At 35.9% G+C, this 15,337-nt stretch overlaps 1 pseudogene; it reads left to right on the forward strand.

The window, feature by feature from the left end:
- The first annotated feature begins 11,600 nt into the window (after positions 1–11,600).
- LOC148956047 (cathepsin S-like) lies at positions 11,601–12,590 on the forward strand (annotated as a pseudogene).
- Positions 12,591–15,337: the final 2,747 nt, after the last annotated feature.

Genomic DNA, 15,337 nt, shown 5'->3' on the forward strand with positions numbered 1-15,337 from the left:
TTTGAAAACTTTCTTTAGTTAAACTAAAGACTTTCTATGACTTTTTAAACTAAAACTTTCTATTGCTTGCTTATTTTGAAAACGAGTTCCGTTAATTTCAAACCTGCTTGGGTCTGACTTGGAGTTTGACTCCGTGTCATTTGAATAAAATTAAGAAAAATAGCCCCTTAAAGGTACTTCAGACAGGAAAACCTTGAAGGTATTTCAGACAGGATACCCAGAACTTCTTTGTGATCAAGGTATTACGACTTTTTGAAAATTCTGTTTATTTCAACTATTGCATACTCATTTGAAAAAAGAAGTCCTGTTCATTTGAAATCTACTCGGTCCTGAATTAGAGTTTAACTACATGTTATTTAAATTAAATTAAAAAAAAGTTATTCCCCTTAAAAGTACTTCAGACTGGAATGTCTCCTGATACACGATTTCTGGACGTGTTTTGACTGCAATGAGTGAACTGGTATTATGTACCAAGGAGTATTGGTAAATTGTAAGAGTCAGAACTGGCGCTAGTGTTGACAAATAAAACTATCAATGCCATATAGGGTTTGGTGACACTTGCTATTTTTTTGTGTAATAATAAGAATAATTAGTTTTGTTATAGTAATTGGCAAAATCAGAGTAGTAATAAGTGTCTGGTCTCAGTTCATGACAGAAAAACGATTACGAAGCTTGAAAAAATGCCAAGTGTCACCAGACGCTAGATGGGGTTCGTAGGTGTTGTTTTTTTTTGTTGACGTTAGTGCCAGTTTTTACTATACTCTTTGTCATGTATAATAAATCTTGGTACCAGACAAAGTCCACGGGAAGCAGTTTAATACTCGTACTTTTTAGTCTCAGTCTTTTACCTCTATGTACTTCTACCACGGGACAACCCTTCCAAAGTTGCCACTAAGTTCGGGTTTTCATGTTATTTTATTTAATCTTTATCTTAGACACTTATGATATTTCAATACCCAAAAAACAGAACAAAAAGTTGAAAGAAATTAAGGTGTAAAAATAAGTATTGTAGGGTATTCTACATGCTATGATCTGCCTATATTTTTCAATATAGGTAGAATATCCAAAACATTTCTTCTTATCTTCAGTTTCTTATTTATCATACTTTCCCTTTTTCTGCTTGATTTTGCATACGGGGAGGATTTTCCCGAAAGGATTGTCCACAGGTGAAATTTTACAGAGGGGGGGGGGAATCAGCCGTTCACCACCAAACATGCCCCGATTTCACAATCATTATATATATATATATATATATATATATATATATATATATATATATATATATATATATATATATATATATATATATATATATATATATATATATATATATATATATATATATATATATATATATATATATATATATATATATATATATATATATATATATATATATATATATATATATATATATATATATATATATATATATATATATATATATATATATATATATATATATATAATAGGTAACTTGCATAATATAGAATTTAATACTGGAAAGTGAAGTAACCTCCCCCTTGATGTAATCTATATAATTTGAGATTACATAGCAGCGAATTGATGATAATTTGCTGTGTTGAGTAACTAATATCTAGGACGTAGATATTATATTTTGCGAAGTGGACTATTTGGCCCTGCATGATTTGTAAAAAAGATACATTATTCGGGTATTTGAATGAATTTATGTTTAATGTTTTCTCCCATAATATTTTCTTAATGTTTTCTCCCATAATATTTGCGTGTTTTTGCTTCGGAGCTTTATTTTAGGGCAAATTATTGTATTTGTCACTAGAGTACTGATCATATGGTCTAACCATATCTCATGAAACCCACGGTATTAGCTTAGTTTTTGGATTTATGTCTGACATAAAGCAAGACAAGTTCGAGATATCTCAGAAAATGAAAGGAATTACTTGATTTAGATAATCAACTAGAGTAAAATCACCGCAGTAAACCAAAAACAAAACTTTTGCAACATTTATTTAAACAGAATTCATCAAGGAATGGCCTTAAGAATTCATCAGTAGGTAGGACGTCATTTTTACCAGCCGGTAAGATGCCAAGTTTGTACCCATTGTATACATTTGTGTAGTCCTCAAAAACACAAATATCCCCAAATGAGTCACAAGGGAAGCGCAATTTATTTGAGCCCCGGTGTCAAATTGAATTTGTTTTCCTGGAAGGAGAGCATTCGAATCAGAATACAGCTTATTCTAAGCTGAGACGGTCGAAGAATACACCATGCGGTGATGTGGTGCGTAAAAACAAATTATGGAGACAAGTGGATAAGAGGACCGAGAGAGAGAAATAGAGGAATATGAAGAAGCTCAGCCCTAAGAGTTATGGCCAGTTAGGACAGAAAATATTCATTCATATGAATTATTTATTCAAAGTGACCGAATAGTCGCAAAAGTTTAGCCTCAGGCCTGAGTCACCGACCATGAAAAAAAGTTCGGATTCGGCACAACAGTTAATAATTTCCACAAGAGAAGAAAGAGGAAATGGATGGAAACGAAAGATATCAAAAATAGGAATCGAATAGAAAAGAAAGTGAACAAAGAGAGGAGGTAGACAGGAAGAATAGGAGACAAATTATGGGATTTCTTGCAGGGAGACACTCCCAGGCGCCATAATAGTCGCCAATAATAGATTAAATGCGTATTATACATCTTCAACCAATGAAGGAAATTTATGATATAAATCTGTGTAACTACAACTAAATAAAAAACAAAAGAAAAACGCTGAATCGAACGAATGGTCAAGGAAACATCGAGTGAAAAAAAAATCAACCCAAGCTCAATCACAAATCACAAACTGTATTTGCTGCACCGCCGATTTACTACTCAGAAAACTTTAAAAATTGAAAGAAACCATTTTCAAAAAATCAACTGTCGCCTGAACACTTTAAAAAATGATTTAGAAGCAAAAAAAAAGAAATACAAAGAAATAAATTTGCTTTATTCTGACTAGGAGTTTGACTCCAGTTTATTCAAGTAAATATAACTATGCCCCTCAAAGGTTCTTCAGACAGAAAAACCTTCTGATATACACACAGTGGAAGTGTGCTTGATCGCAAGGTGTGAACTGGTATCATGTTGATGTCGCTACCAGCCTAAGTCTGCGTGAAGTAATTACTCACAGTCCTTAGTCCCAACTTGTTATATGTATGCACTTCTATTATACAGCAGCATTTTCACAGTTGACACTAATTTCATATTCTTTAATTATTTTTTTTAACGTTTATCTGACACTACTATGATAATTCGACCCCCAAGAACACCAAAAAAAGAATACGAAGAAATTAAAGTGTGAAAGTTTATACTGGACGATATTCAACACCATAGGCGGAATTTAGTTAAAATGTTTCAAAAGCCCTTCTTTTCTTTATATTTTTTTTCCCTTGTTATACTTTGTTTTTTTCTGCTCAATTTTGCACATGGGGCAAATTTTTCGGTTGAAAATTGCTTACAGGGGGAATATTCCAGGCACAGGGGAATTAGCCGGGCACCATCACACATACCCCCTTTCATAATAATAAAATCTATGTGTAAGGAGAGGCATAATTTACATCCCTTGCCCCGGAATATGTGAGATCTCATGTAATCTGAAGAGGCGTCCTTACTGTATCTTTTCACTACTGTAAACAAAATGGCTCCCTAATGTCTTTGACGGTTGAATGAGGGGCGGGGACCTAAGAAGGGTGTGGAAGGGGGCCGGCTGCCCTCTGATCTCTTTTGACTCTTAAAAAGCGCACTGCAACCTTCAAATTCCATTCAAATGAGCCCCTTCAAAGTTCCTATGACCACTCCTTCCATACAAAGGGGTCTGGTGAAAATAAAAATATAATAAACAACACATATAAGCCATCCTGCTCTTTACTTAATAAATATTATCGCGGTGGCCAATTCTGATTCTCAATGTAGAAACAATCATTTCCTCTTTTTGATCCATCCATTCCTGATATATTGCATCTGTGCCATTTGGATAATCGTGATGCACCTAAACTCTCCTGATAGAAGTAGTAGAAGTAGCAGCGGCCCTAAAAGTTACAATTTAATGCCCGATTCCGCTCCTGAGATACTGCATGTGCGCCATTTTGATAGCCTGGATGCAATTAAAATGTTTTAATTCAGTTCCATAGTAGTAATAGCAGCAGTAGTAGAAGTAGCAGTAGCTCTGAAGGTTCCAATTTCATACTCTCAGCCGTTCCTGATATATTGGTGATCCACACTTTCGACAACCAGCGGGCACCTAGTGCCTGTTCATTTAGCTTTAAAACTCCAAGCCTGGTGATGGTGGCCTGGTGATGCAACAAGTTATTAGTAGTAGTAAAAGTTTGAAAATTATTTTGAAAATGGCCTAAAAGAAGAAGAATAACATATTCGATTCATAAGCTGATACATAGCATGCAGATATGTGTTCATAATTTGGCACAGCCTGCTCTCAAACTGCTCTCAAAGCTAGTCAGGGTGTACTCTCAATTGTTGCTTAGGAACTCCACAAGATTTTGCTGGATAGAATGCTATATAGGTTTGTAAGCCGTGGTCAGGTCACACCCGTCATGATTGACACATACCTTGACCCGCGTCTGAGGAAAATGTATATCTCCCCTGACGACCTTCCCCAAACAGAGAGTAAAACAGCAAGAGATATGGAGTTGCCTTTGCTGGCTGCTCAATCTGTATCGGTAGATGCAAGTACCATGCCAGTTCCTGTGATTCAGACACAAGGGTATCAAGCCAGTTTTTTGGGTTCACACCATGAAGTTTTAGTAGTCGAAGTTAGACAGGCTTTTCCAGCATGAATCTATCATGGCTCTAATGATTTTCAATTGAGAGTCTAAAGTTCCAAAAAGAATTAGTCCACTGTGCGAAGTTATACCTGTGCGAAGTTACCACACAGTAATCCACAGTTACCACAGTAGTCCACAGTACGAAGTAACAAATACCTGTGCGAAGTTACCACAAAAGTAATTTACGCGGCCACCACCAGTAACCCTTCTGAGAGTGTTTTCTAAGGATGGTCAACTAATCACAGAAAAATGGAAATGACCCTCAGTTATAACATTGACTTGTTGCTTTTCTTTAAGCCGGTAGTTTAGTTTTCTTTGTCCTAAGGTCGCGTAATTTCAAATCGTGGTTTTCGTGATATTCATTTATATAATCGAAGATTTTTTATTGCTTTATTTTATATTACTCGAGGTTTGAAAAAATAACTGTGCAAAATACTCTTTAATTATAATTTATATTACTAGACTTTGGTAAAACCAAGAGTTAATCTGAGAAAAGACCTGATTCAAAATATCGATTTCGATGTTTGGATAACCGAAAATAAAAATTATCAATACATCAATCAAATTAGCGTCAAACGAATATTAGTAGAAATGTGAAAACAATACCCTTTGGTCAAATGAATTTTCCCCTAGGCATTCACAGAAAGTTCCAACTTAATACTCTAAGCTCTTTCTGTAAAACTGCCTGTTTATTCCCTGTTAATCCCTGAAGAGATCCCGGATGTGCCCACTTTGACAATTTTATTTACTCTTAAAACTCTGGTTGAATTATCTTTTGCAAGTCTATATGCCAATTATCTTTAGTCACAACAGAAAATGTACTAGAAGCAATTTATTAAGAGGATACTCTTTTTAACCTTCATGAATAAGTACCAATGTAGAGGCTGTATGGGTCTTCTGTTGGGGTTATTACCAGACCCATCATTTGCTTACACACATTAGGGGGCAAACATAAAAAATCATATATATTTGGACTCAGCATAAAAAGCCAATTCTTTTTATATATTTATTGTTATCAAAATTCTGTTTCTTAGAGTTTTGGTTACTATTCGGCTGAGTTACTCCTTACTTACAGTTTGTTACCACAAACTGTTTGATTGAAAAAGCCACAATAGTTTTTTTTTATTTTACATACTAAAAACAGAGGGGGGGTAACACCTTAAATATTTATTCTTGTTATAAAGGGCAGAAAAAAACCATAGCTCGGACTTTAGCCTATTTTATTCCTTGCTGTTGAAATTTCGCGAAAAACAATGAAACATAAAATAGGTGAAACCAATGCAAAAGCAATAATTTCGCTGAAAATAACATAATTTAGGTCAGAAAGAGATTTTACTTTCTTAGTTTAAATTGGGCCGCTTTTGCAAAGCTACGAAACGTTAACAAATTTCACATTTCGCCATATTCGTTTTAGGTAATCCATTTGGATTATTGACAAAGATGGTTTTTTTTCCAGCCAATTATCAAGGGCAAACAAAAACAGGCTAGTCTTGATTAGGGTGGGATGATGTCTTGAGAAAATATTTAAGGAAAATGGGAACTTCTTATCAGGGTATGAAGAGGGAGCCTTTGAATAGACTGGTGATATAGGAGAAGCGTTCGTAGCTGTGTTGGCCTCAGGCGGTTCGGTGCTGCAGTCAGTTATTATTATTAGTAGAAGTATACTTTTGGACTTTTGGTCCCAAATTTATCGAATCAATGAAATGATCGTGTTTCAGCACCTTGTTTCAACTGCAAGATGAATGCAGTAGCCTAGAGTGGTTCCGCATTTCCTACTTTATCATTTCCCTCGAAAGGATAAAGTTTTACCAGTCGGTCTAATCTGTTTCCTTCTGTCTTCTTTTGTTCTCAAGAAATGACAAAACTTGAGGATTAAAAAACCAATATATTATCATAGACAGCGCAGTAGCGCTGCCTAAGTAGAGAACGATGTTGGCACAATTTATTTTTTTATTTATTTTTTTTTTTGTTTTTTTTTGTTTCTTGGTCTTAGACCAGGACACTTCGAATCGAAGGAGTTGTCATAGAAACTTCGAAAAGGGCTGACTCGATTGGAAATTGGAGTAGTTTGTGCCCTTTTTAATAGTCGAAAGTGATTGGAAGGCAACTAACACCCCTTCCATGCCCACCATTTATCCAAACACATCCAATCAAATTTTAAGATAGCCATTTTGTTCAAAGTAGTTGAAAGTTCCGGAAATTATATCTAAGAGGATGACAATAACCCCCCCAGAGCCCTCAGGGTAAGGTTTGTAAGTTATGCCCTGGGAGCATATAGGGTTTTTATTGAAAGCTTTGCCCTAAAAACTTGAAAAAGGACTCATTCAATTGGGAATTCAAAGGGCTAGTGCTTCCCAATGCCTTCCCAAGGCCAGAACATAATTGCACTTTATTGAATGAAATACAAGTGAATGTGTATTTTCATTTTAATATACATATACTGATATCTAGTAATCAAAATGTTAATATTATTTGATTTATTAAAGTTATAAAGTAAAAATATTTATATTTTTCAGTAAAGTCCAAATTTTGTTCTTGCCTCGGGAAGACACAGGGGTTTTGAGCCCTACTCATGTTAATTTCTGCATGTTTTGAGTTTGAATCGGTTATTTATTGTAATTTCTGTTCATTTTGGGTTTTATTTATTTATCGATGCTGATTTGTGGTAGTTTCACGCTTGGTAAATTATTTGATTTTATTTTTGCTCATTTTTGGCTTAATGGAGTTCTTCACTTTTCTTTGAAAACTTATTTTGTGGAAAAAGTTTTTTTTAATTAATCCTAAGAAATATCGAAAACAACCTTTCACCCCAGGTGAGGAGGAATCCCTGGAAAATTTCCGTTTAAATAAAAATGGATAATTTTCAGGCCTATTAAATCCATCAGTCCTCTAATTTTTTGTCGGTTTTTAGTTTCATTATTTATTAATCTGCGACAGTGGCGCCAATTCACGAAAATGTAGGGGGGGGGGGGCAAGGATTTTTTTTCGATTTTTTTTTTAAATTAAGTTGCAAAAAAAAGAACAACATTTAGCAAACATACCTAAAACAGGAGGTAGCGGCGAGGTCGCTGCTTGGCAAAATCGTCGACTAATCTATCCAAATCCAGTTTCTTTACCTCCTCTTTTTCAACGGCCTTGATAATGAGATTACTGAGTCTGTCATTTCCCATTGTCGATTGCAGATAATCCTTCACACGCCCTAATGCCGAGAAAAATCGTTCATTACTGGCAGTGGTCACAGGCAAAGAAGCAACTAGCTTCATCAGTTTTAGCACTGCAGAATAGGCAACTGGGAGGTCGGATAAGATTTCGATAGCTTGAAGAAGATCCATTTTTGAAATATCACTTTATGACAGATGCAGCTTTACAAGAGAAAGCTGGAATTCTATGGCATAGTCATCGACACCGAGAATCTGTTGATAATGACACATAACTCTTTCCACTTTCGAAAGTTCAAGAAAATTAGCACTTGAGGGGTCGAAGGCAGATAAAGCGTCGAGCAGAGGCATATTCTGCATGAAACGTTGGTCCATCTCACTCGTGAAGCGATCTATTACCTCAAAGTACAGAAGTTTACCGCAGTCTGATTTAACTGGCTGACTGATATTACGTTTACTGGTTGTTGAGTTTGAAAGAAAGTCTTTGAGACGAATGGAAATGGCTTGACTTCTCTTGCTTCGAGCACTGGTTTTAGATTGTGGAGATTTCGATTCCTGGATATCGTTTAAAGCCAAGAATTCAGATATGTTTTTGCTTAAGTTGTTCCATTCGTTATCATTTCTCAGCTTTTGGAGTGTCTCATATGTCCCAGAAATCAGTGCAAGTGCCTTATAAATCAACAAACTTCCGGATTGAAGTTGCTCTGATAAACAATTTACAATGACTAATACTTTTTTCATTATGTGTAAAGTTGAAACAAAAGAGGCAGAGTTGATTTTGTCCAGTAGTCCTTTTGCTTCACACGCTGCCTCGCCGTTGGAACTATCAGAGACTGCGGCAAACACAGCAACAATACAATAAAATCCGGCCTTCACCTTCGAAATAGAGCGGACTGCGTAAAACCAGCGAGTCGGGACGGTCCTCTCTACCTCCAAGACTTTTTGCCCGCTAATACGCTGGGATTCCACAAATAGCTCGTGACGAGTATTGCTGCATGATATAAATGCGTAAAGTCTTTGCACCACAGAGAAAAATTCAGAAAGTTCGCTGATATTTTATAGGCATTCTGTCAAAACCAACTTCACTCTGTGGGTGTGACTGTGTAGGCTACATAAACTTCATGAGGTACCTTATCCCTAAACATTGCCTGAACTTCGTTTAATTCCCCACTCATAACAGATGCGCCGTCATAACATTGGTCAATACACAGCATCAAATCAACACCAAGCTTTTCTATAGTTTCACAAATCGAGTTGGATAAGCTCTCGGCGTCTAATTTGTGCATGTGATAGCAGCCGATTGGTCGCTCCACTACTTTTCCATTTGATATGTACCTGAGTAGGATCGCTAATTGTTCTTTTCTAGAAACGTCTTTTGTCTCGTTGACAAGAATAGCAAAGTAATTAGCTGATTTTACTTCTGAAATAATATCTTGGCGCAAGGCATTTCCTATCAGTGTAACTGCCTCATTTTGGTACTGATGACTGCAATAGTGACCATATCGGCGCTGTAACTTGGCCTTCAGCTTTTCGTCGACTTTAGACATTTTCTCCATCCATTCAACCAAATTACCCCGGTTTGCAGATGTTTCTGATTCGTCATGACTCCTCAAAGCAAGACCCCGTTGGCCAAGAAAGCAAATACTGCGAAAAATGTACTTCGCATGATTTCTATTTTCCTGAGCCTCATGAGATTTGGATTGAATTAAGGCATTCGCTATAGATTTCGAAGTATCAGTACTCATTATCTTAAATTCCGTCCATGCTGACATACAATGCCTATGTCTTTCAGAACCATCATGTTGCTTTAATAGAGCAGAACTGTCTTTCCACTTGCAAAATCCTGACACAATGAAAGCCCTTTTTCCAGCAGTTTCTCATGCCCTTAGAGTCCCCATAGAAAAATGGCGGCAAGCAAAACAAAACACGGAATTCAAGTTTTTTGAGTATTCAATCCATTCATAAATCTTATAGTAATGTGCACTGAATTTCCTTCCGTTACAAGTGGTAGCCGGATATCTCTCAAGAATAGGTTGAGCTGGTTTGTCGTGACGCGTTCTAGAGATATCTGAGAGAGTTTCTTGACTACTACTGGAACCCACATGGGGTTCTGCGATGCAGACCGAACTTTCATGTTGATCTGAGCCATTTATTGTTCCCCTTGTTTCCGAAATTCTGTCACAGGTGGGGGAATTTATCTCAACTAACCTGAGACTTTGGGCGCTGACACTATTGCCAGTTTCTTGCACTAAAATTTCTTCATTTTTCTTCCGCATTTTCACCGAAAAGAAATCTAAAGTTTGTTGTCGCTTTTTTATCATAGTTAAAAGAGTAGTAGACAAGGACTTCACTCAGACACGGCAAGAGAAGAACTGAAGAAACACGTAGAAACTCACGCAGAAAATCACTCCCATACTCCACGGTGTAACTACCCCGCTTAGAAACCCCATAAACTAATCACTTACATTTCCTGTTCAAGACAGTCTCATACACTCCACTGGGACTAATTATCCCATAAACTATTCAACATTGTCAATAATCTGCTGACCAAAACCCCCTTGAAACCGTAGAACACATTTCCTTCCGTTGCTACTAAAAAAGGCAATATACAACACTCATAGTTTACAACGAATTCTTAACAAGAACAATAAAAAAACGGGTACTGACCACATGAAGCTTAGTATTGAATGAACCCTACTCGGAAATAAAATAGTGTAGACGCGCTTGCTCTTAGACATTTCAAAACAAGATTATATAATTAGGGCACCAGTTAGTTGGTCGTATTTATTGGACCAGTTGCTGGTTTAATATAGCACATAGCTAAAATAGAAAATAGCTGTGAAATATAAATAAGAAGGTAATTTTCAAAGTCTAGGGGGGGCCCGGCCCCCCCCCTGCCCCCTAATTGGCGCCCCTGATCTACGAGAATCATGTATATTTTTGCTATTAACTGGTGGGTAGAGCTCTAAGCTTTTGGGGGTGCTATCGGAATGTAAATTAAGTTAGTCAAAGTTAAGGTCATGCAAAAGCATGTTCTTGCTCCTGCATTTTAAACACTGCTTCCTATTAGTGTTAATAGGTAAGAAAAAAGGTAAAGCTAACGGCACTAGGACCATTAAGGTCCAACCGGCGCGGCTGCTCTCCATTTCTCGGCCTTTCAGCCAGCAAGTGAAACGGGGGGTTGGGGGCAAACCATCCTGTGCTTTCGCACACCCTTCCTGTTTTACCTTCCTCAGATTTCTCCAGGTACCCATTTAGAGCTGGGTCGACTCTGGCTGAGCTTAAGGAATCACACCACTGACCCTCGTCCCAAAACAAAAAAAGTGAATACACCAGGATTCGAGCTCTCGGACAAAGAATCCTAAATCCAGCGCCTGTCTTAATTTAAAGGGGTAAAAGTGAACAAAAGACCTCAATCTATGTGATACAGATAATAAACTTGAAGATATTTCTTAAAAACGTGGTAACTATTTATATTTTAATTCTAGTGAAACCAAATGAATCTTGTTTATTCCTTTATTTACACATACTAGTTACCTGTTTCTGATTCAGTTTTCATAGCAACTTTGGATTTTTCATAATCCGCCTTGAGACAGTTTTTCAATTTAAAGTAACACCCCTTCAGACCATATATTTTCTAGGTTATGAAGAAACTTTGTTTCGAGAGTATAATACTTCTAGAACTTATCTGTTTTACAACTGCAACCTTTGATGTATCGTGGAAGAAATATAAGGAACGCTTTGGCAAATTTTATCCCGGTTCTTCAGTAGACGGAATACGCCAGCGGCATTGGGCTAGAGCAAACTCTCGGATTCTTAATCACAATTTCAATGCAAAAGAAGGAAAAGAAACTTATTTCATGTCTTTAAATTTCTTTGCTGACTATGGTGTTGTTGAAAAGGTCTATTTAAGTGCCACCATATTAGATCAGTCGACAAGACTTAGTAAAAATATATATATAGCCAACAGCTCCATACGTAATTTTCCAAATATGCTGGATTATAGAGACAATGATTGCCTGTCTCCAGTTCTTGATCAAGGCAGTTGCGGGTCATGTTGGGCATTTGTAGCCAATACAGTCTTGGAATTTTTTCAGTGCAGCAAGAAATCTGTGCTACTGCTGTTGTATAGTCGGCAGCAGTTAGTAAGCTGTGACACGAAAAACTTTGGTTGTGATGGGGGCTTCTATGTCAATGGTTGGATTTGGGATGCCAATAACGGTAGACTTTGTGTGAACAAAAAATATCCATATATTTCAAAGTCCAAAACTGTTGCTGATCCTCGTGAAACAACTTGCCTTAAAGAAAATATTATAACTGCATTTAATTGGATATCGGCAGACGCTACTGTTATTCAAAATACGCTTGTTTCTGAAGGCCCAGTTGCAGCAGCCTTACATGTAACCGATAACTTTATATATTATTCAAAAGGAGTTTTTGACGACAATGAGTGTACAACTTCTCCGAATCATGCAGTTGTCATTGCAGGATACGGAACTACTATAGATGGCATTGACTATTGGATTGTTCAAAATACATGGGGTACCTCTTGGGGTATGAATGGATATATTTTAATTCGTTGAGGTTTCAATATGTGTGGTATTGAAAGCTATTGTGCAGTTCCCACTTTATAGTTGGATAGTCATAGATATTAACATATTATTGCAGTAGGAATGTCATTGATTTGTTACTTAGTGCTCATAGGTGCGTCATGTGATTTTTAGCTGAAAGCATTGTTATTCAGGGTATCAGTACATTATGAATATTCAGAGATATTCATATATTATTTGGAAAATGCCGTTGAAGACAAGGAGTGTGCAGCAGCTTCATAGGGTACTTTTACATAGCGACTTGACTAAGGGACTCTTTAAAATATATTGAGTTCCTTCTTGGGTATGAACATTTTGTTTCACGATGCTTCCAAAAAGCTTGTTGGGGTGTCGAAAATTATTATGCAGTCCGGAATCTTTAAAAATTTAAAAGTAATATATCTAGAGTAATTTGTCATGTATATATTTCTAAATTTGTAGCACTTATGGTTAGGTGGGATAATTTGAAGATACCATTTGCTCAGCTAGCTTGTGTGCGTTAGGTTCTATTTTTTGCCATCATGAATTTTCTGTTCTACCGTGACTGCTTTCATACTATACTATTGACCTTTTGTAATTCTATATAAAATGCCTTTTTTAGATAGCTTGATAAAAGGCTTTATCCACTCAGTAGCGGATCCAGGCGCGGGGCGAGGGGGGGGGGCGCCCCCTAAAATAGTCTAAAGTAGTGTAATTTACTTAATTAACGCAAGTTTGAACAATCAAACTTGCTCTTAACGCAAGTTTATCGGATCAAACTATTTTGCCCCCCGCCCTAAAAAAATTCCTAGATCTGCCACTGTATCCACTTTTGAGAATTAGGTAACCCCTCCTAGAAGATAATCCACTTACCAACACCTTAATAGATGGCGCGTAGCTAAGTGACAACTTATAAAGTTTTTTTTTACTGAATAAACAATTTATAATAACTGATAGTTTTTATGAGATGATTTCCACTGCACGCCAGTGTTGCTTATGAGACTGAGTAGCTATATAAATAATCTTTAAACAGTTCTTCGAATTTTTGCTAGATAACATTTTAGCTTTGTCCAGGCCTAAACCGCTGTTTCACGGGTCAGCTATAAAGCGTCTTTTTACTGCGCCTTGGTCCCTTTTGTTGCTTATAAAGGGCTTTTAACTTTAAATGTTCGCGCAAGTGAACTCTTTTCTAGTACTCTACTGCTACCGGTTCTATATCTCACCCTTGGGGGAAAGACATCGCGCGCGTTATCATCCTTCTCTACAAAAATAATAAACTTCATATTTGGTTGGTAATGGCTATAGGGCTTTCATAAATGTTGAATTTTATTTCATATTTTCATTAAAATCAGGCCCCTTTTTTTGGGGGGGGGGAGTGAGTCTACTTCTTCTAGGATTACTCAATTTCTTATTTACTGATAGTTTCTCATGAGCAATTTTAAAATTAATATGATGAATAAAATTTATTTCCAAAAAGTGGCTATCACCATCCCAGGCAGGACAACCTCACACTTCACAGTCAAACTTAAGACTAATAAGAAATGACAAAATGTTATCTTAGCCTATATCTTGTCTGAATCTGATTTATTGGCTATACTAATAATTGAACACTGACAAAACCAAGAAATGGAAAGACACATGGTAAATATATAGTTTTCATTCAAATTTAATTTTGTTTAATTTACATTGAAAAATTTTTTGTCCTTGCTTGATTTGAATACGTCAGTTTCTTCAATCTTTGAAAAAACGATTTGTTAACTTGACGTTTAAAGGAGCTAGATAATGGAGTGAAGCCTTAAGACCTGTGTTCCTGCTAAATAAAGAGTACAAATTTCAGTATTTTCGGTACAATTTCTCAAGTTCTTATTCTTGATATTTCTTGAAATGCGGTTTCTTAGTGCTTTAACTTACGAAGTATTTGCGTACAATTTGAATTTAAATAGTGATGAAGACCACACTGCCTTTCCATCATAGGCAACAAGTAGAACAACAGGAACATTTTTATATAAGATAGTGGAATGCAACTTTCAAGGAATATTTCGAACCTATATCCAAGGGCCGTCCTCAGCAAAAAAAAATGAAGAAAAACAGATATAAAAGAACTCATATTAAAATACAATCTTTAAAACTAAAATATTTTCAAAACAATCCTAGCCTCATTACTTGAAGGTATAAATAACAAAAATTGTTAAGATTTTAAGGGATAAATATTAGCATATTTATATTAAACTGACAAAACACATTCATTTGTATTTTTTCAGTAAAATGCAAATTATGGTCTTTTTTTTAAGAAGGCATAGAAATTATGAGATATCCATGTTAATTTCTACTCGTTTTGAGTTTGACTCTGTTATTTATTGTAATATCTGTTCTTTTTGGATTTCATTTATTTATTGATGCTGATCTGTGGTAGTTTTACGCTTGGTAGATTATTTGATTGTATTTTTGCTCATTTTTGGTTTAATGGAGCTCTTTCTTTGAAAAACTTATTTTGCGGAACAATTTTTTCTAATTAATTTTCGTGAATTGACCCCACTACTTCCAGACTTATTGTACCGTAATTGTGCGAGGTTTTCATTCCGAGATGAATGTAGTAAATTGCATTAGTGCATTTGTCTTTCAAAAGCATTTCGTTCAAATTGGTATATTTTCAATTTTCGAATCCCTAATGGATTAAATAATTCAAATTCTTTATTTATAAACATATTTAACGAAATGCTTGAATAAATACTAACTATCTCTGCATTGTTTTTTACATTCAAATCATAAACAACAATTAGAACAATAGGGACATTTCTTATATAAGACAGTGG

Source organism: Artemia sp. Qi Xiang Cuo, chromosome 1 (genome assembly GCF_049724085.1).
Source record: "Artemia sp. Qi Xiang Cuo chromosome 1, ASM4972408v1, whole genome shotgun sequence".
In the NCBI taxonomy this organism is placed as follows: domain Eukaryota; kingdom Metazoa; phylum Arthropoda; class Branchiopoda; order Anostraca; family Artemiidae; genus Artemia; species Artemia sp. Qi Xiang Cuo.